The sequence below is a fragment of the Phocoena sinus genome, chromosome 11, assembly GCF_008692025.1.
Source record: "Phocoena sinus isolate mPhoSin1 chromosome 11, mPhoSin1.pri, whole genome shotgun sequence".
In the NCBI taxonomy this organism is placed as follows: Eukaryota; Metazoa; Chordata; class Mammalia; order Artiodactyla; family Phocoenidae; genus Phocoena; species Phocoena sinus.
This window is the reverse complement of record NC_045773.1, coordinates 51,599,870-51,623,473: the sequence shown is the minus strand read 5'-3', so window position 1 is coordinate 51,623,473 and position 23,604 is coordinate 51,599,870.

The window sequence follows — 23,604 nt, the reverse complement described above, 5'->3', positions numbered from 1 at the left end:
CGCTGCAGGGAACCCCCGCCTGCCTGGGGACCCTCTGCGAAAGGGTGACGCAGTCTGAGAGGCCAACCCACCCCACACACCCCCGCTCCGGGAGGACCGTGAAAAAACTGATGCCTAACTCTGTGCTCTGACTCTTGACTTTGCAGCTCGCGTCCTCCTGTAGAGGAAGAACATTTTTACGAAAAAGGAAGCTCTAACTTGCCAGCCTCACTCTGAGGAGTGAAACGCACGGAATAGCGAGACTCCCCTTCCCTAAAAGGCCTGACAATCATTCACATGTGAGTGTAAATTAATTTACTTAACTATTCATCTTGCAACAGCTAGCTGGTAACCTGAGGAGTGAGAATTCACATGTCTGGGCTGGAGGGGACCTTTGAAAGCCTGGTTATTGCTGAGAATGGAGGGGAGGGGGCAGAAGGCACCTGCAGGAACTACGCATTGATTCCTTCAGGAGCTGTGCCTACGATCGCTTTCAGAATAGTCAATTGGATATTACTACCGAATTCTAATGAAATTTTAAAGTTTGTCTTTATTCAGACCCGTCCTGCCCTGTCCTGATTTGGAGAGATAGCACGCTCTAAAGGTTTATTTGGTACAACTGCTTTAGAGAACTGTTTGTCTGTTTCATATAAAGTTAAAAATACACCTCCTTGAAGACACAGAATTCCGCTCCTGGGTGTATATCCAAAAGAAATGAAAACGTATGTGCACAAAAAGATTTATACCCAAATTTCATAGCAGCTTTATTCCCAATAATTAAAAACTGGAAGCAACCCAAATGTCATCAAGCAACGAACAGAAAAACAAACGGCGTCATGTTTATGCAATAGAATACTCTTCATCAGTAAGAGGAAGGAAATACTGATGCACTCAATAACTTGGATGAATCTCAAAAATATGATGAGTGAAAGAAGCTTTAGTAAAAGAGTTCATACTGTATGATTTCCTTTCTCTCTCTCTCTCTCTCTTTTTTTTTTTTTTTGCCACACCGCATAGCATGCAGAACTTCCCTGACCAGGGATGGAACCCGCTCCCCCTGCAGTGGAAGCGCCAGGGAAGTCCCTGTATGATTCCATTTTTATATGAAGTTCACAAAGGGGCAGAAATAATCTGTGGTGGAAACAATACCGTGGTTGCCTTTGAGGAGATGGGAACACACTTCTGATGTAATGGGAACATTCTGTATCTTGATGAGGATGGCTGTCACCCGAGTGTATACACTTCTCAAACCTCACTAAACTGTACACTTAAAATCTGTGCATTTTGTTGAATGCTATTTATACCTTAATTACACATATTTCACGAGTAATGAGTTCAGTTCTTGCCCTGAAGAGTAAATAAGTTTAACAGAAAAGAGTTTAATGAAAGGACCACAGACAGAAACACGGGCAGGGTTGAGAGAACCAATAAGGGACGGTAAAGCCCTTGGGACTGTCAACAGCAGGAAGGGTTACCACCGTGAGGCCTGAAGGTATGAGGGGAGTTGGAGGTGTTATCAAAATCCAGCAGGAGCATGGTCATGAAAGGGGCTACCTGAATGGAGAGGTTAACCACAGGTAGAGGAACACAGTTGCTGCCAGTGGTATGGTAGGGAGGGAGGGAGGAAGAAATACCCCAATCTCTCTCTCCTTCTGCCCTTTAGATTCCTCCTGATGCCTCCTGGTGGCTGAACCATTTGACAGCTGGACGGCAAAGGAGCACAGGTGCCACAGTCCTCAGAGGTCATTCTCCCAGGACGCAGAGTCACGCAGGGGAGGGTAGAGTGGATCTGGAGAGGCAGTTGGAAAACAACCAGCACATTCCATTTATTCTCTTCTTTCATTTGGATGAACATAATTTGGAACAAAACAGAGGAAGCACAAAGTTCTGTCAGTTTCTGTATGATCTGGGAATATGTCAATTCAAAGTCTCACTTGGAGCTAAAACAGTAATATTAACCACTATCACTGGTTATTTTCACTTAAGTGCTGTTTCACATAAAGAGAAATGGCGAAAAGTAAACCCTTATCATAAAATATAGAAACCACAATCCTTGCTCCCGTAACTGGCCAAGAGGTATTATTTGATAATCATTGCAATATTTCCCTTCCACCCTCAGAGCACCTTGGCCGACATGACTTTTTTTAACGGGTGCGAGGGATCCAAACGTTCATTCCTTCTGAGGACCTATCTTTATTAGTTTGCCATGGTTTCTCATTGGCTTGCTATTGGACAGATTCCTGGGATCTAGACATAGTCATCCATACGCGCGTTTTGTAGAAGCAACCCAATTTCCCCTTGGTAATCAGGATCAGTCACCAGCCAGTAGAGTGACCTTCTCTTCTGTTGGAGAGCAATATTAGCTTCCAATTTACTGGCAGATGCCTGTGTGTTTACTGGTGGAAGTATGTCTCCCTTGCCCACCCAAACCTTCCAATTCACCAATCTAAAGGTTGTAGGGATGGCATGCAAAACTTTGGTAGGTGGGTTATTATATGTAATAGAAGGAAGGTCATTCCCACTTCCATTCGTTGGTTCTTAGACGGTGTATTCTGTCTATAAGAGAAATGACACCATATATTGGCTGCTGGCTTAAGGCATATACTGTATCCTGGGCCAGTGCCCTAACCTCTCAGGGTATTGGCTCAGCTAGTACCCTGTGACCTCACCTTTCTATCAAGCCATCTGCTTCTGGGTGATGGGGCATAGAGTAAAACTCATGGGCATGATGCCATTGCCATACTGCCTTTGCTGAAAAATCAGTTTCTTGGTTATAGATGATGTGATGTGCGATTCCATGGCAATAGATGAGGCATTCTATGAGTCCACGATATCATGCTGGTAGAAGCAAGGCAGGCAAAGAAGGCAAAATCGTATCTAAAGTAAGGATCTATTCCAATGAGGACAAATAATTGTGACCCCTGTGAAAAAAAAAGGGATCCCATATAAACAACTTCCCCCCACATAACAGGAAGGGCCAGCTAGGGAATGATGTCTTGTGGGGACTCATGGTGGCCTCTGCTGTTGGCACATTGGATGCTCAGCAGTGGTGGTAACCAGATCAACTCTGAGGAAGAAGAGAAGTTTGTGTTATTGCATTCCTGCATGGCCTCCATCTCTGCCACCATGACCCCTGCGTACATGGTTCCATTACACAAGTGCAGATGTGGCTGGGGACAGAGGTACCTGACAGCCAGAGAATGGGTCCAGTCCTCCAAGGTGCCACCTGATTATTAGGGGTAACTTCTTCATTGAATTCTTCTTGTTGGGGGGTGGCATAGGCTACATACACATTGCCAGGCTGCTCATTCCAAGATGTCCAGACTGACTTTTTTTTTTTGGCTGTGGGGCGGCATGTGGGATCTTAGCTCCCTGGCCAGGGATTGAACCCGTGCCCCCTGCAGTGGAAGCGTGGAGTCTTAACCACTGGACCTCCAGGGAAGTCCCCCCATACTGACATCTTATTCTCAGTTTTTCAGTGTTGAAATAGCTGTCTCTGACCAGCTATTTTAGGCATCATCCATAAATTAGTACAGATCCATGAATAAGGCCATCTCTCCTTTCATGTAAACCAAAGTTCCACACATTGGGAAGATCTTCTTTTGCTCCTGGGTTTTTCATTGTGGTAAAATATACATAACGTAAAACTTACCACTTTAACCATGTGTAAGTGTATGGTTCTGTGGCATTAAGTACATTCACATTGCTGTGCAACCTTCACTCCTGTCCGTCTCCAGAACTTTTTCATCATCCCCAACGGAAACTTTGCCCCCATTAAACACTAACTCCCATTCCTCCGTTCCCTCCCTCCAGCTCCTGGTAACTTCTTTTCAACCTTCTGTCTGTATGAATTTGACTATTCTAGGTACCTCATATAAGTGGAATCATACAGTGTTTCTCCTTTTATGTCACGACAGTTTTTTAGTTCTGTACCAGAGTGGAGATGGCTAGTGCCACGCCATGGACACTCAAGTACAGAGCAGGCCCAAGTTTTTCCTTCCTGTGTTAAGTAAAACTCCCCATGAGTCCATAGATGTGGGTTGAGGTACAGGTAGCAAAGCAGTAGAAGCAAGTGCCCTGGAATCTGAGCCACCTGCTTATGTAATTTACTTGTTCCTTTCAGGCCTGCTCTTGTATACTCCATTTCCATTTGACAGTGGAATTCCGCTCTGTAGTTCAAAATGCCCCATTCGGGTAAGGTCTCATACTCACATGGTCAAGCAGTCAGTCTCTACCAGGGCCCAGTTGCAAGGTAGGAACTGCTTATCAAATGGAGAATAGATGATTATACTCTAAAACTCTAGGGATCTACGTCACCATTCTACTATGTGGTTTGCCCATGCTTCATAAGGCATCCCCACCTACATTTAAAGTATTGTGTCTTTTATGGCATGAGGCCAAAGTGGCAACACAGTTTGCTCTGCAGCCTGGATACTGCAGAGTTCCCTATTGCTATGGACTGCTTTCAAAACTGTAAGCCTTATGAGTTTCCACATAGTAAATGGTCCCTAAACCATTGTATCTTCTTTTTGCAAAATTTATTTTACTGAAGTACAGTTGATTTACAATGTTGTGTTAGTTTCTGGTGTATAGCAAAGGGATTCAGTTATACGTATATATATATATATACATTCTTTTTAATATTCTTTTCCATTATGGTTTATCACAGGATATTGAATATAGTTCCTGGTGCTATACAGTAGGACCTTGTTATTTATCCATTCTATATATAATAGTTTCCATCAGCTAATCCCAGCCTCCCATTCCATCCCTCCCCCAACCCCCCACCCCAGCAGCCACAAGTCTTTTCTCTATGTCTGTGAGTCTGTTTCATAGATAAGTTCGTTAGTGTCATATTTTAGATTCCACTGTAAGTGATATCATATGATATTTGTCTTTCTCTTTCTGACTTCACTTAGTATGATAATCTCTAGGCCATCCATGTTGCTGCAAATGGCATTATTTCATTCTTTTTTATGGCTGAGTAGTATTCCATTGTGTATACATACCACATGTTCCTTTTTTATTTGGACCGCACTGCACAGCATGTGAAACTTCCCCCATCAGGGGTCAAGCTCTTGCCCCCTGTAGTGAAAGCACAGAGTCTTAACCACTGGGCCACCAGGGAAGTCCGTACCATAACTTCTTTATCCATTCATCTGTCGATGGACATTTAGGTTGTTTCCATGTCTTAACTATTGTGTATAGTGCTGCTATGAACATAGGGATGCATGTATCTTTTTTGAATTATAGTTTTCTCTGAGTGTATGCCCAGGAGTGGGATTGCTGTATCATATGGCAACTCTATTTTTAGTTTTATGAGGAACCTCCATACTGTTCTCCATAGTGGCTGTACCAACTTACGTTCCCACCAACAGTGTAGGAGGGTTCCTTTTTCTTCACACCCTCTCTAGCATTTGTCATTTGTAGACTTTTTTAATGATGGCCATTCTGACTGATGCGAGGTGGTACCTCATTTCTCTAATGATTAGTGATGTTGAGCATCTTTTCATGTGCCTGTTGGCCATCTGTATATCTTCTTTGGAGAAATATCTATTTAAATCTTCTGCCCATGTTTTGATTGGGTTTTTTGTTGTTGAGTTGATGAGCTGTTTGTTTATTTTGGAAATTAAGTCCTTGTTGCATCTTTCGCAAATATTTTCTCACAGGCGGTAGGTTGTCTTTTTGTTCTGTTTATGGTTTCCTTTGCTGTACAACTGTTGTATCTTCTTATCCATGGTGGTAGTATGTGGCTATCAGTTTCTCTCTAGATAAAGTCCTGACATAAAACAGTGAAAATGTGCTACTATTCTTGCTGGCTGAAGGAATTAAAAATGAACCATTTACTGGGTTAATAACAGGTGCTAAAGCCTGTATTTATGTATTCTAGTAATGACAATATACCTGGAAGAGCAGTTGCAACTGGCATCACCACCTGATTAATTTGAAGATAAGCTACTAATATTTTCCAATAATTCCATAATATTTTCCAGCTTTTGCTCTGGCAAACAGGAAAGAAACATTGAATGACCAAAAATCCTGTTTTATACTTCCTGTTTACACCTGTTGTCCCAGGGTCCCATCCATTTTCATACCTGACCCAGATTTTTCATTTTCTAAAGAAGTGTTTTTAACACTAGAATTAACATAAGCCAGAATGGTGGTCCTCAATTTTGCACTCCTAGCTTCTGCATGTTTTCATTTAGTAGTGGGTGAGATGCATGTGCAATTCTCACTTGAAAACATGAACGATAAGCAGTGACCCATCTCATTTTCCCTGATCGTTTTCTGATGCCACGTAACCAGCTTCTCCCTTTGAAGGACAGTATGCAGAATGATCAGTGACATAAATCAAGTGTGCTCAGACACAAGGAGCTAGGGACAGCTCACTCCTTATGGTCTCTGGTCGTGGTGGGAAAAGTATTCGAAGCCTTGCCAACCACTCAATTTACTAGGCAGTTTTTCAGTGGCCTGTAAGATCCATGAGGCCAACAGTCAGCAGGTCAGGGAGAAAAGTGAGCACTTAGTAGGTAGTTTGAGTGCTTTTGCTACATTCTATGTCTGGGTATGAGAAAGAAACTATAAGTAACCTCTCGAACACCTTGTGACTATACAGTGTAGGTCACTGTGTTGTGATTATATTTATGGGTTCTTTCCTTTTCCCGGAGAATAAGTTTCCAGAGGGCAGGGGCAGTGTCTCACCATCTCTTTATCCCAGCGTCTACCACAGCCCCTATCCCAGTGCCTGGCACATAATAAGTCCTCAGTGAATGTCTGATAAATGAACGAGTGCATACTTTGCATGGTATTGTGGGCACTCTGTTTCCCTCAGCCCACGTCCTTGAATGCTTACTCATCTTTCTTGACTCAATACTAGCATCATCTCCCTCTGAGAAGTCTTTTTTGTGACTAGTCCAGTCTCTCCACTGACGATTCTCTCCTTTGTGCTCCCCATGTACCCTGAAGAGTTGCCTCAGCAATCATGGTTCTTTAATGGAACAGTTGTTCTACAGATCTGTCTCTCCCACTTGTCTGAATGTCCTTGAGGACAAAGACCATGTATTTTCTGTGTTTTTATCTCTGGTGCCTTAAGAAGTGCCTGGTTCATGGTGGGTTCCCAACCTCTGTTTGATAAGTTCATCATATACCAGACCTGTGGGGTTAACTCATCCAAGGACCCCAAGCAGAGAGCATGTCAAGGGCCATGGAGATGGTCTCAGTAAAATAAGGAACTTGCCAAGGGATTGCATGGATCTCTTCTTAACATCTTTTCAGGGCAACCATGTCCATTTATGTTCTATCTTTGGTAGCTAGTACAGTGCCTAGCATATAGGGGGCATTTAATTAAGCTTCGATGAGCAGAAGGATGAATAAGTGAGCCTCAAAAGCAATATATGCCAGCCAATGTAGGTTTAAAACTTGATGGATCCAAAGCAGTCTCACAAATCATCTGCCTCCAGTCCGAAGCCACATAACTGAAAAGTCACTGCATAATGTAGCGTTTACACGCAGGCTGCCTTCAGGGCTACGGAGGTTGTGGGCTGGGTCCTGAGTAAACACAGCCTACACTGAAAAGCCACTGTGGGCTCTGGGAGTTCTTTCAAGTTCCTCTGGGTTCTGAACTTGATTTGCAGCTGGAGCCAAGTCTCTACGAAGTACCCCCCTCTTTTCGGCAATTGAATTATTAACTAAAAGAAAACCATCCAGTGTAGCAGTTAGCAGTGGGCTGCCAGTGGTAGAGAAATTTTATTTTGTTTACTCAGAGTGTTTGCACCTAATCTATTGAAGAGTAGGAATGAGCCCTCAGAAAGCAATTCAGAAGACCTGGTTCTGAAGGAAGACAGGCTTTGGACTTGGTAGGGAGGCAGTTCAGGGCAGCCAAGGAGTGGCGCTGCAGTGCTACCCCTCAGGACAAGACTGATTTCCAGGTGGGTGTTATCCACAGCTTCCTTCTGTGCTGGCTTTTCAGGGACCCTGGGAGGGCCCCAGGGCTCCAGTCTCCCAGATATCTCCTGCAATCCCTGATTTGAATTCTGCATCATTCACTGAAGTCTTTGGTCCTTGTTGAGATGCAAAGGCACAGAGAGGGACAACTCTGGAAAGGAGTCTGAGTTTAAGTCTGACTTTTGCAACTAATAACCCTATGAATACATCACTTTACATCTCTGGGCCTCGGTTTCTTTACCTATAAAATACAGATGAAAGTGCTACCTAACATACCGGGTTTTTGAGATTGGAATTACTTTGTTTTTGTTTTTGTTTTTTTTTTTGGCCACACCCTGCAGCTTTTGGGATAAGTATACTGCAGTCTTCTATCATGTCTAACCTTAAGATCCTCACTTCTTTAAACCTCACAGAGTAACCACTGAACTCTGTCCTTTGCTTTGGGAAAGCAGGGCAAACTGACCATCTCTGCTGAATTCCCTGTGGAACTCTCAGCCCTTAAACATGATGACTGCTATTCCAGGGACTGTTCATCCTAGATCTTGCTCAGGTAGCCCATGTATTAATAGTAGGCAGTCCTGTTGTGCCCATTGGTATACTTGTACTTGTCAGGCAATGTACCCAAAACTTCATTTCCAGCAGAATGGTCATCATGTACATGAGACATGGTGAGAAGGCACAAAAACCCAACGCAATGATGTGACATGTTAAATATCCCTCATCTTAGCCCATATGTTGATTTTGCTTTTTACTGAAGTATAACAAAGACACAGACATTTAAAAATTTACTTTGAGGAGTAGTGTGATAGAAGGGCCCGAGATGCTTGGCTTCTTCTCTTAGTCTGTCATCAGCCTATTGGACTAATCATTCCTTTGCCTTCCATTTCTCATTCAGTAAAGCCCAGCAATGAAGAGATGGCTTATAAGGAGACTTCCATTATTCTCTTTGGCTCCAGTGGCCCCTTTCCTCATGCATGGCTGTTTTCTGTGTTTAGAATGCCTTCTGTTGGCCAAGCTGGAGTCTCTACCTCACACTCCAAATTTACCAGAGCATGGGACCAAATGCGGGCCCTGCTGGAAAGAGGGTTGGATGGGGTTGTCTTGGTCCTGCCACACAGGGCTCTCTGGAAAGGGCAAGAGACGCCAGCAGGAAGAGGAAAGAGGTTTATGTAAGCTGCCCAAGGGCTGTGAAAAGAGCTATAAAGGGTCCCAAAATAGAAATGCATCCACAAGGGACACGGGAGCTCAAACAGGTGGAGGGGAGAAGACTTAATGCCAAGCAAATTTGTGCATTTTGATTGCTAAGTGTCTAGTGCCAATTTCTGAAACAAAACTGTGTTTGCAAATTTAAGTGGTAGTGGGACCATTACCTTGAAGTGGGAAGAAAATCCATGGACCCACTAGGAGTTTGGGGAAAGGGATGATTATCCCCATGAAATAATGTTCAAAGGAACAGTGGAAGGTAAAAACAAACTTGTGCTTTGATCACAGTCCACGTATCACCTTTGTTCAACATGCCAACTCATATGCTTTAAATATAGATTTTTTAATTCATTTGGAGCCTCAGTTTACTGTCTGAAGATATATATCAAGCTGTGTGCAAATATTTTCCATTTTTAATATTATGTACTGGAAGCTAAAACCACTCACTGCAGAGTTAGCAAATCAACAGCAATTAGGTTAAGGCATCTACAAATAACAGTAGGAATGTACACAGGACAATTTTCCAGGCACTTAACTAGAATTGACTTGGACCCAGATAGGTAGTGGGGAAAAGGGGAGAGTTATATTTAGTCTTTCTCCTCCATTCCCTACAGTGGGTATCAGGGTGGTGAACAGAAAAACAAGTGGGTTCTGCCACCTGGTAGTACTGTGAACGTGGGCAAATTGCTTAGCTCTCATTCATTCAACAAACAAGTGATGGGGAAACAAGAAGTTGAGAAGCAGTCTCAAGGAAAATTCAAGTTGGAGGAGGTTGACAGCTGAAATCTAGGGATGATGCTGGGTTGTGATCAAGAGAGGGCAGCCAGAGCACATGGGAGATGCTACATAGGCATATAGCCACTGAGGGACCCACCAGACATTGAATTAATGCCAGAAGGGCATCCCTGCTCTGGGAAGACTTGCATTATCTGCATCTTGTGTTGCTAGGCATGCCATCTGCTGCCTTAGTGCCTGTTTACTTTTTATGTCATCCATAAAAAAGGTGGTCAAGCTTGCTTTAATTTATTTTTAAAAAGTAGGAATAGCCTTGGGAGAATAATTAGAATCCCACTGTTTTTTGTCAGCATATTTTCCTGTCTACTGACTTTTAAGAGGGCCCTGCCAAATAGTCTGTGTAAGAGTAAATGAACAAATAAAAGGATTGCTCTGTAGCTATTTGGACTTGGTTTTTAAGGAACTTTATCTTCCTTCAGATGAAAAAATAAATTTTTAACTTCAGCTTCTCCAGATTCAACAAAAATGCACAATGTCTGCCTGCAGAAGCAAAAAGCGGAAAAAGATGGAAAGAATGACTCAGTATTCAGGGGAAAAGGTTCTGTTATGTGAATAGAGGGCATTGTATGGATTGATTAGGTGGTGATATTGACCAAATTGTTAGGGAAAAAAATGGAGTAGTAGTAGGATCTTTTGAAATACTGCAGAGGAAAAGCTACGTATCAACACAGTGTGTTAAAACTAATCCCTAAATGCCAAAGAAGTTGTCTAGCAAAATGATACTCGCTTATCCAGAGGTCTTCTGTTCTTATTCCAAAATGTCCTTTTCATCAGTATAACTCTAATAATTCTTGAAATTTAAGATTACACGAGTCAAAACAAGTTCATTCACTTATGAAAAATCAAAACATTATATAAAAGCCAAAGTATCCTTTGACTGCCAACTCTGTGAAAGACAAACCCTCACCCTAACCAGAGATATCCACTGTTATGAGTTCAGTGGATACTATTCAGAAAAGAATGAGGCAGATCTATATGTTCTATTAATATAGAAGTCTCAACGTACTGTTGAGAAAACAGAGTTACTGAGTATACATTATACTGTTCTTGTAAAAAATAAAATACACTCGAGACAATACTATATTGTATCTATATATCTACAACATATCTATGTAGTTCTCTCTATTTATGTCTATACTATCTATATCTAAATCTAAATCTAAATCTAAATCTCTACATCTAGTGAGTAGAAAAGGTTTAAAGGAATTTTCTCTTCTAGTCATGGTGAAATAGATTAGTTTCTTCTTGAGGATAAGGGACATTTAAAAACCTGTGCAAAATTTGATAACATGTACTTAAAGGCATTAAGCACCCAATAAGATAGTGAATAATTGTTAGACTCTGATCTGTGGAAGAGCAGGTGCTCAGAGATATCATAGAGATTAAGACCTTTTTCCCCCTGGGGGATTATTTACTCATTTTAGAGGGGGCTGCTGAGAGGATGAGAAACTGAATTGTTGTTTTCATAGCATTGTCAGGCTAAGGAAACTGGAAAATGACACACTGCAACCATGAAGGGGTGTTTCTTTGCTTTGTGTTGGGACCTCAGTGCTTCACATTAGTGATAAGATTATACAAAAAAAAGGCTGGTTCTTGCAGAAATTGCAACTCAGCTTTGAATAATCTCAGTCATGAATTTGGTTTAAAGTAAACTCATGTTACTTGGGCATGCATGTGCCTACCAGAAATAAATATATGTTCTCTGGAGGAAGAATACTTCATTCCGGGGAACAAATTAGTCTACAAACAATTTTGCAAGTAGATATCTGATCTACAATTAAAACAGGCACATGAGAGACAAAAAGGAAAAAAAAACAATGAAAACCAGCAGAAACAACAGATGATGAGAAGAAACCCCCAGAGAAACCAGATATTGGAGCTATCAGATTCAGACTTTAAAAAACCTATTCATTGTATTCAGGGAGATAAAAGACAAGTCTGAGAAATATGGCAGAGTACTAGAAACTATAAAAATGTAAAGTCTCCAACTAAAAATTATAATTGAAAAAAAATAATGAATATTTTCAACAGAAGAGTAAACATTGCTGAACAAAGATTTAGTGAACTGGAAGATATGTTGGAAGAAGATATCTAGAATGAAGCATAAAGAGACAAAAGGAAGAAAATATAAGATAAAAAAGAAAATAATAGATACAGAGAATTCTGTGTGAAGATCAATCATATGATACCTTAAGTGAGAGAAGGAAAAGAGAGGAAGAATGGGGCAGAAAAATATTTTAAGAGATTATGGGGAACTTGCCTGGTGATGCAGTAGTTGAGACTCTGAGCTCCAAATACAGGGGGCCCAGGTTCAATCCCTGGTCAGGGAACTAGATCCCACATGCATGCCACAACTAAGAGTGTGCATGCCACAACTAAGGAGCCTGCCACAACTAATGAGCACACATGCTGCAACTAAGAAGCCTGTGAGCTGCAACTAAGGAGCCTGCCTGCTGCAACTAAGACCCGGCACAACCAAATAAAAAAAAAAGAGAGAGAGATTATGGCTGAGAGTTTTTCTCAGTTGATAAGATACCAAGGGGAGTTCCCTGGCAGTCCAGTGGTTAAGACTCTGCTCTTCCACTGCAGAGGACATGGGTTCAAACCCTGGTCAGGGAACTAAGATCCCACATGCTGTGTGGCACGGCCAAGAAATAAAAAAAAAAAAGATATCAAGCCACAGATCCTAGAGGACAAACAAAGCCATGCAGGATAAACACAAAGAAAGCTATATCCTAACCCTAACTCCTAATGTGATGGTGTTAGTGGGATTAGTGCCCTTATAAAAGGGACCTCAGAGAGCTTTCTCACCCTCTACCCACCATGTGAGGATACAGTGAGAAGACAGAAGTCTGCAACCTGGAAGACAGCCCTCACTAGAACATGACTGTGCTGGCACCCTGATCTCAGATTTCTAGCCTCCACAACTAGAATAAGTAGAAATAAATTGTGAGAAATAAATTTTTGTTGTTTATAAGCCAGTCAGTCTATAGTACTTTGTTGTAGCGCACCCAAACTGATGAAGAAGACAGCGGGGAGGAGGAACTATCAGCTAAAATTAGACTTTGAGGACTACTTTCTTTTCTGTCTTCTTCTTCTTATTATTATTTTGCCTGCACTGAGTGTTGCCAGGGAAGTCCAAAGACTTTGAGGACTTCTGATGCTGACCAAGATGGAGTATGCCTCCTACAGTCTACCTGTGTTTTATTGCAGTAAAATACTGTGGACAGGGACTTCCCCAGTGGTCCAGTGGTAAAGAATCTGGCTTCCAATGCAGGGGATGCGGGTTCAATCCCTGGTCAGGGAACCCACATGCTGCGGGGCAACTAAGCCCATGCGCCTCAACACCAGAGCCGGGGTGTGGCAAAAACTACAGAGCCCATGTGCTCTGGAACCCACACGCCGCAGCTACAGGGCCCACGCGCTCTGGAGCCCATGCGCCACAACGAGAGAGAGAAAACCCCCATGCCACAGCTAGAGAGAAGCCCTCGCACTGTAGCAAAGATCCTGTGTGCTGCAACTAAGACCCAATGCAGCCAAATAAATAAATAAGAACTAAAAAAAAATACTGTGGACAGAATAGAAAAAGCAAGTATCAGAGAACTCTGGGAAAGCACTGGACAAAATTCAATACACATTTAGTAAAACAAGACAAAACAAAAACCCCCAAAACCTCCCCGCAAATTAGGAATAGAAGGAAAGTTCATTAACTAAATAAAGCTATGAAATCTCTACAGCTAACATCATGCTTAATGATGAGATATTGAATACTTTTCCCTATAACTCAGAAATCCCAGTCCTGATTATCTGTCCAAGTGAGTTGAAAACTAATGTTCACACAAAAATCTGTATCTGAATGCTTTTAGCAGCTTTATTCGGAATTGTCAAAGACTGGAAACAACCCAGATATCCTCCAACAGGCGAATGGATAAACAAAACTGGGGTATGTCCACACAATGGAATACTACTCAGCAGTAAAAGGAATGGATTATTGATTCACATAATGACATGGATGAATCTTAAATGCACTCTGCTAAGTGAAAAATCCAAAAGGCTATATACTGTATGATTCCACTTATATGACATTCTTAAAACGGCAAGACTATAGGGATGGAGAATAGATCAGTAGTTGCTAGGGGGTGGATGTGGGAGAAGAGGTTGACTATAAAAGGGTATAACGAGGGAATTTGGGGGATGATGGAACTGTTTTATATGGTTCTGTGGTAGATATACAATTTTATGTATTTGCCAAAAGCCATAGAACTATAAATCAAGAGGAGAAAATTTTACTGTGGGCAATTATTTTAAGTCAACCACCAACATGGAATTCAGAGTATGACAAATGAATCTAATTCTATATAACATATTTATTATATTCGACATAACCACACTGAATTGGGTGGGTAAAAAAAGTTGCTTACCTGTGTAACTTTGGAAAACAGTGTTTTGAATGAATACTGAAATACTCAAAGACAAAAAGAACTGTAGGAAAAACTATACTCTAGTTGGTAAATTTGTTTCTTACAGGGATGTGTATTCATAATCCTGAAACTATTTTACATGTATACTAGAGTTGAAAAAATAAGTACATGTCTTGTAGATAATGATAACCAAGTTTCTCACTGCTGGAGAAAGAATTTACTGTATGCCAAGGAAGAATGTCTGTGGTGCTAGACTGAAATCCAAAGCATCAGTATAAACTCACGGTTTCTTTTTATACATATACAGGGAGGTAACACAGAGTACATGAGTTAGCACACACACAGACATACCTCATTTTCACTTTGCTTTATTGTGAAGGTGTTCACAAATACTGCATTTTTTACCAATTGAAGTTTTGTGGCAACCCTGCCTTGAGCTAGTTGCTCACTTCATGTTTCTGTGTTACGTTTTGGTAATTCTCGAAATATCTCAAACCCTCCAACAATAAGATTATGACTCACTGAAGGCTCAACTTATGGTTAGCATTTGTTAATGATAAAGTACTTTTAAACTAAGGCATGTACATTGTTTCTTTAGACATTATGGTTAGCATTTGTTAATAATAAAGTACTTTTAAACTAAGGTATGTACATTGTTTCTTTAGTCATACTGTATTGCACACTTAGACTACAGTATAGCATAAAAATAACTTTTATATGCATTGGGAAACCAAAAAATTCATGTGACTCACTTTATTTCAATATTCACTTCATTTGTTACACTTGATTAACCAATGTATTATTATTAACTAAAGTCCATAGCTTACATTAGGGTTCACTCTTTGTGTTGTATAGTTCTATGGGTTTGACAAATGTATGTCATGTATCCACCATTACAGTATCATACAGAATAGTTACTGTTTTAATAATTCCCTGTGCTCCCCCCTCTCTCTCCCTTCACCTCTTGAGTCCCTGGCAACCACTGATCTTTTTACTGTCTCTACCTTTTGCAAAATGTCGTATACCTGGAATAATATAGCATGTAACTTTTTCAGATTGGCTTCTTTTACTTAGAATAGACATTTAAGGCTTCTCCATGTCTTTTCATGATTTTTAACTCATTTATTTTTATGCTAACAATAATTCATTGAATGGATGTACCACAGCTTATCTGTTGACCTACTGAAGTACATCTTGTTTGCTTCCAAATTTTGGCAATTATGAATAAAGCTGCTATAAACTTTGTATGCAGGTTTTTCTGTGGACATAAGTTCTTGACTCATTTGAGTAAATACCAAGGAGCACAAAATGCTGGGTCATATGGTAAGAGTGTGTTTAGTTTTATAAAAAACTACTAACCTGTCTTCCAAAGTGGCTTTACTATTTTGCGTTCCCACCAGCAAAAAAATAACAGTTCCTCTTGCTTTACAACTTCACCAGTGTTTGGTACTGTCAGTGTTTCGGATTTTAGCCATTCTAATAGGTATGTAATGTTATTTCATTGTTCTTTAAAATTAATTAATTAATTATATTTATTTTTGGCTGTGTTAGGTCTTCATTGCTGCATATGGGCTTTCTCTAGTTGTGGCGAGTGGGGGCTGCTCTTCCTTGCGATGCACGGGCTTCTCATTGCGATGGCTTCTCTTGTTGCAGAGCACGGGCTCTAGGCGCGCGGGCTTCAGTAGTTGCGGCACACGGGCTCAGTATTTGTGGCTCGTGGGCTCTAGAGTGCAGGCTCAGTAGTTGTGGCACACGGGCTTAGCTGCTCCGTGGCATGTGGGATCTTCCCAGACCAGGGATCAAAGCCGTGTCCCCTGCACTGGCAGGTGGACTCTTCACCACTGTGCCACCAGGGAAGTCCCTATTTCATTGTTATTTTAATTTGCAATTCCTGTATGATATATGATGTTGAGCAGCTTTTCTTTCTTTTTTTAAAAAATAACTTGAGCATTTTATTATCTAATTCCGGAGATGTTTGCCGTACTTTAACTTGGTCTATAGAAGCAAATAAGGCACAGAAAACTTGAGTAGCTTATTTTTTAAATTTCTTCATGATAGAAGGGTAGTAGCCCCTATATCCAAGTACGTATTCATAATTCCATTTCTAGATTTCTGAAATACCTGAAAGCTCTGAAAACCAAATGTTGGTTTTCTTTACTTTTGTTTTTTAAATGTTTGGCATGAAAACTAAGTTGGCAGCAAAACTTGACCCAAACAGACAGGGTAATTTTACTCCTCATTTATCACACTGTGACCATTCATATATTTCACTGCAGAAATATTAATTTGTTGAATTACAGGGGGCTGCTGCAGACCCCACTCAGAATGTATATATACATACAATATACTGTCAACAAACAGAAAAATAAACATAGACACACTTTCTGAATTCCAAAAAGTATTAGTTTAGTTATAGTTAACAAACTTCACATATGAAAATTCATATCTAAAAAAATATAAACTAAGAGGTGATTTAAAGAACCTCCATACAGTTCTCCATAGTGTCTGTACCAGTTTACATTCCCACCAAAAGTGTAGGGGGGTGTCCTTTTCTCCACACCCTCTCAAGCATTTATTGTTTGTATGTAGATTTTTTGATGATGGCCATTCTGACCAGTGTGAGGTGATACCTCATTGTAGTTTTGATTTGCATTTCTCTAATAGTTAGTGATGTTGAGCTTCTTTTCATGTGCTTTTTAACCATCTGTATGTCTATGGAGAAATGTGTATTTAGTTTCTCACCCATTTTTTGATTGGGTTGTCTGTTTGTTTTGATACTGAGCTGAATGAGTTGATGTATATTTTGGAGATTAATCCCTTGTCGGTTGCTCTGTTTGCAAATATTTTCTCCCATTCTAAGAGTTGTCTTTTCGTTTTGTTTATGGTCTCCTTTGCTATGCAAAAGCTTTTAAGTTTAATTAGGTCCCATTTGTTTATTTTTGTTTTAATTTTCATTACTCTAGGAAGTGGATCAAAAAAGATCTTGCTGAGATTTACATCAGAGAGTGTTCAGCCTATGTTTTCCTCTAAGAGTTTTATAGTATCTGGCCTTACATTTAGGTCTTTAATCCATTTTGAGTTTATTTTTATGTATGGTATTAGGGAGTGTTCTAATTTCATTCTTTTACATGTAGCTGTCCAGTTTTCCCAGAACCACTTATTGAAGAGACTGTCTTTTCTTCATTGTATATTCTTGCCTCCTTTGTCATAGATTAGGTGACCATAGGTGCGTGGGTTTATCTCTGGGCTTTCTATCCTGTTCCATCCATCTATAGTTCTGTTTTTGTGCCAGTAGCATACTGTTTTGATTACTGTAGCTTTGTAATATAGTCTGAAGTCAGGGAGCCTGATTCCAAAAGTTCCGCATTTTTTTCCTCAAGATTGCTTTGGCTATTCAGGGTCTTTTGTGTTTCCATACAAATTGTGAAGTTTTTTGTTCTAATTCTGTGAAAAATGCCATTGGTAATTTGATAGGGATTGCATTGAATCTGTAGATTGCTTTGGGTAGTATAGTCATTTTCACAATATTCTTCCAATCTAAGAACATCTTATATCTCTCTGTGTTATCTTTTATTTCTTTCATCGGAATCTTATAGTTTTCTGAGTACAGGCCTTTTGCCTCCTTAGGTAGGTATATTCCTAGGTATTTTATTCTTTTTGATGAGATGGTAAATGGGATTGCTTCCTTGATTTCTCTTTCTGATTTGTCATTGTTAGTGTATAGGAATGCAAGAGATTTCTGTGTATTAATTTTGTATCTTGCAACTTTACCAAATTCATTGATGAGCTCTAGCGGTTGTCTTGTAGGGTTAGCATATGATCCAGCAATCCCACTCCTGGGCATATATCTGGAGAAAGCCATAATTCGAAAAGATATAATTATTTTATATAATACAAAAAGGCACATACACACCCTGATGTTCATTGCAGCACTGTTTACAATAGCCAGGACGTGGAAGCAACCTAAATGTCCATCAACAGAGGAATGGATAAAGGAGATGTGGTACAGATATACAAGGGACTATTACTCAGCTATAGAAAAGAATGAAATAATGCCATTTGCAGCAACCTGGATGGACCTAGAGATTGTCATACTGAGAGAAGTAAGTCAGACAGAGAAAGACAAATATCATATGATATCACTTATATGTGGAATTAAAAAAAAAGGTACAGATGACCTTATCTACAAAACAGAAAGAAAGATGTAGAAAATAAACTTATGGTTACCAGGGGGTAAAGGGAGGAGGAGGGATAAATTGGAAGATTGAGATTGACATATACACACTACTGTATATAGAATAGATAACTAATTAGGACCTACTGTATAGCACAGGGACTCTACTAAATACTCTGTAATGGGCTATATAGGAAAAGAATCTTAAAAAAGGGTGGATATATGTATATGTGTAACAGATTCACTTTGCCGTACACCTGAAACTAACACAACATTGTAAATCAACTATACTCCAATAAAATTTTTTAAAAAAAGAGGTGATTACTTACTGTTCAACATGTAAGCATTTATCTAATCCCTCTGTTTTCAGAAAGGGGTCCTACCTGTTTTATCTTACCTCCTACTCCTCCCCAACCTGTTTTACCTTCTCCAGGTAATAAACCTCCAGGCTTCTCTAAGGGGTGGGCAGCTACCTGACTGTGTGGAGTTTGTTCTTTTCTTTTTTATTGAAGTATAACTTACTTACCATATTATGTTCTCAGGTGTACAACATAGTGATTCGATATTTTTTGTATATTACAAAGCAATCACCATGATAAGTCTAGTTACTGTTACCATACAAATGTATTATAATGTTACTATATTCCCCAAGCTGTACATTATATTCCTGTGATTTATTTATTTTACAACTTGAAGTTTGTACCTCTTAATCTCCCTCACCTATTTCACTCATCCCCCCACACCACTCCCCCCTGGCAGTCACTAGTTTGTTCTCTGTATCTATGACTCTGCTTCTGTTTGGTTATGGTAATCTGTTTTTTTAGATTCCTCATATAAGTGATATCATACAGTATTTGTCTTTTTCTGTCTGACTTATTGTTTCACTTAGCATAATACTCTGCAGGTCTATCCATGTTGTCCCAAATGTCCAAGATTTCATTCTTTTTTTTTTAATAGCTGAGTAATATTCTATTCTCTCTATATACTACATGTTCTTTATCCATTCATCTGTTGATGGACACTTAGATTGCTTCCATATCTTGGCTATTGTAAATAATGTTTCAGTGAACATAAGAGTGCATATATCTTTTCAAATTAGTGTTTTTGTTTCTTTCAGAAGAATTCCCAGAAGTAGGATTGCTGGATCATATGGTAGTTCTATTTTTAGTTTTTTGAGGAACCTCCATACTGTTTTCCACAGTGTCTGTACCAATTTACATTCCCATTAACAGTGCACAAGGGTTCCCTTTTCTCCACATCCTTGCCAGCACTTGTTATTTGTTGTCTTTTTGATAATAGCCATTCTGACAGGTGTGAGGTGATATCTCATTGTGGTTTTGCTTTATATTTTCCTGATGAGTAGTGATGTTGAGCATCTTTTCCTGTGCATTTTGGCTGTCTGTGTGTGTTATTTGGAAAAATGTCTATTCAGGTGCTCTGCCCGTTTTTTTTTGTTGTTTTTTTTGTCTTAATTGGGTTGTTTGTTTTGTTGATGTTGAGTCGTATAAGTTCTTTGCATATTTTGGATATTAACCCCTTATCAGATATATGTTTTGGAAACTCTTCTGCCATTCAATAGGTGGTCTTTTCATTTTGTTGATAGTCTCCTTTGCTGTGTGCTTTTCAGTTTAATGTAGTCCCATTTGTTTATTTTTGCCTTTGTTTCCTTTGCCTAGGGAGACATATCCAAAAAACCATTACTAAGACCAATGACTAAGAGCTTACAGCCCATGTTTTCCTCTAGGAGTTTTATGGTTTCAGGTCTTATATTTAAGTTCTTTTTAAAATTTTTTTAAAATTAATTAATTATTTTTGCCACACTGCGTGGCTTGTGTGATTTTAGTTTCCCAACCAGGGACTGAACCCGGGCCCTTGGCAGTGAGAGCATGGAGTCCTAACCACTGGACTGCTAGGGAATTCCCTTAAGTCTTTAATCCATTTTGAGTTTTTTTTTTTATATGGTGTGAGAGAGTAGTCCAGTTTGATTCTTTTGTATGTATCTGTCCAGTTTCCCCACCACCATTTATTGAAGAAGTTCTCATTTTCTCATTGTATATTCTTGACTCCTTTGTTGTAGGGCAAGTTATTAATTTCCCGTATAAGTGTGGGTTCATTTCTGGGCTCTTTGTTGTGTTCCATTGATCTATGTGTCTGTATTTGTTCTGGTACCATACTGTTTTGATCACTGTAGCTTTGTAGTGTAGTTTGAAATCAGGGAGCGTGATTCCTACAGCTTTGTTCTTCTTTCTCAAGATTGTTTTGGCTATTTGGAGTCCAGGGGGCCCCAGCTCTGTTGCCAGCCTGCTGGTGGGTGGGTTAGCCCCTGGAGATAATAGGGTCCCCAACCTTACTTGTTACATAAGTAAGCAAGTTTTGTGACCCATTCTGTGTCACTGAAATGTGCTGCCAGTGGTGACTGTTTTTCTAAAAGAAATCTCTGGAGCGGCTCTCATAACTCAAAAACTCTGGCCAGTGATCTACATTTAGAGAGCCATCTCACTTCTGTGTTTAAGAGAAGATGTGTGTGCTCTGCGTCCATCTCCTCACAGAGCTGTGCAAACAGATGTGAGTTAAGGGCATGTACTTTAATGTACACGCAGTCAAACCTCTCTGCTAATGATAATGTGTATTTGCAGCCGCTCCCCAGCGTTAGCATCACTGCCTCAGCTCCACCTCAGATCATCAGGCATTAGATTCTCATAAGGAGCACGCAACCTAGATCCCTTGAATGCACATTTCACAGTAGGGTTTGCATCCCTCACATGCGCAGTTAACCGCAGGGTTCGTGCTCCTATGAGAATCTAATGCTGCCGATGATCTGACAGGAGGTGGAGCTCAGGTGGTAATGCAAGCAATGGGGAGCAGCTGTAAATACAAATGAAGGTTTGCTTGCTCACCCGCCGCTCACCTCCTGCTGCATGGCCCCATTCCTAACAGGCCATGGACTGTTACGGTTCTGTGGCCCAGGGGTTAGGGACCCCTGGGCTGGAGGGAGGACTCCAGAATGGTGCTTGCATCAGTGTCGTTGTGGTAGGACAAGCTCCCCCAAATGGCTACTAGCAACATCTGTGTCCCCAGGAGGTGTCTCAGTTGCTTTCTGCCTCTTTGGGAGGTTCTCCAAAGTCAGCAAATGGATCTGAACCAGGCTCCTTTGAAATTCCTGCCTCTCAGCCGAGTCTTGGAGTATGTGAGATTTTGTGTGTGCCCTTTAAGAGCAGAGTCTTTGTTTCCTACAGCCCTCTGGCTCTCCTACGCAAGCTCCACTGGCCTTCAAAGCCAGATGTTCTGGGAACTCGTTTTCCTGGTGCAGGACCCCAGGCTGGTGAGCTCAGTCTGAGGCTAGGATCCCTAACTCCTTGGGAAGAACCTCTGTAATTATGATTATCCTCTCATTTGTGGGTTATCTACCTGAGGGTATGGGTCTTGGCTATATTGCATCTTTGTCCCTCCTATCCATCTCATTATGGTTCTTTTTTCATATCTTTAGTTGTGAAAAATCTTTTCTGCTGGTCTTTAGTTCTCATAGATAGTTGCTCTGTAAATAGTTGTGATTTTGGTTTGCCCATGGGAGGAGGTGAGCTCAGGGTCTTCCTACTTTGCCATCTTGGCCACCCTTGATTATCTTTTCATATGCTATTTGCCATCTGTATATCTTCTTTGATGACGTGTCTGTTCAGATCTTTTGATCATTTTTAAGTTGGGTTGTTTGTTTTCTTATTGTTGAGTTTTAAAAGTGCTTTGTATATTCTGGATACAAGTTCTTTATCAGATATGTGTTTTGCAGATACATTCTCCCAATCTGTGGCTTATTTTTTAATTGTCTTAATTAAACTGCCTTCATTTTTACTACTTTTTTCTTCAACATTTGACACAGCTGTGGAGAAATTGGTATCCTTACACACTGTTGGTGGGAATATGAAATGGTGCAGCCACTTTGGAAAGCACTCTGGCAGTACCTCAAATGCTGAAACAGAATTACCTTATGAACCAGAAATTTTACTTCTAGATATATACCCTAGATATACACCCAAGAGAAACAGGAACACGTGTCTGTATGAAAATGTATTCAGGACTTCCCTGGAGGTCCAGTGGTTAAGACTCTGTGCTCCCAATGAAGGGGGCATGGGTTTGATCCCTGGTCAGGGAAGATCCTGTATGCCACATGGCACGGTAAAAAAAAAAAGTGTTCATAAATATTCATAGCAGCATTATTCATGACAGCCAAAAAGATGGAAATGACCATCAGTGAACAAATGGATAAGCAAAACTGTGGTATATCCTTTCAAGGAATATTATTTGACCATAAAAAGGAATGAAGTACTGGTGCATGCTACAACTTGGATGAATATTAAAAATGTGCTAAGTAAAAGAAGCCAGTTTCAAAATCCTAATTATTGTATGAATACATTCATATAAACTTTTAGAAAGGGAAATCTATATATTATACAATGGAGTGTTATTCAGTGTCTAAAAAGAAGAAAATCCTGCCGTTTGTGACATGGATGAACCTTGAGGATACTATGCTAATTGAAAGAAACTGGACACAAAAACAAATACTGCATGATCTCACTTCTATGTACATTCTAAAATAGTCAAATGCGCAGAGGCAGAGAGTGGAATGGTGGTTACCAGGGGTTGGGGGTAGAGGGAAATGAGGAGATGCTGGTCAAGGGGTACAAAATTTCAGTTATGCAAGATGAATAGGTTTTGGATACCTAATGTATAACAATGTGAATATAGTTAACAATACTGTTTTGTGTGCTTGACATTTGCTAAGAAGGTAGATCTTAAGAGTTATCACTGAAAGAAAGAAAGAGAAAGAAAAATAGTGGTAACTATGTGAGGTAATGGGTATGTTAACTGAATTGTGGTCATTATTTCACAATGTATACATATATCAAATCATCACGTTGTACACCTTAAATATGTACAATTTTAAATTGTCAATTATACCTCAGTAAAGCTGGGGAAAAAAGAATAAATGGATTCAAAGTGAAAAGTTCCAAAGAGGGATATATCATATTGATACAAAGACAAATTATCAAGATTAATTAAAGTTGAGAGTATGTATGAGCAACAACATAGCTT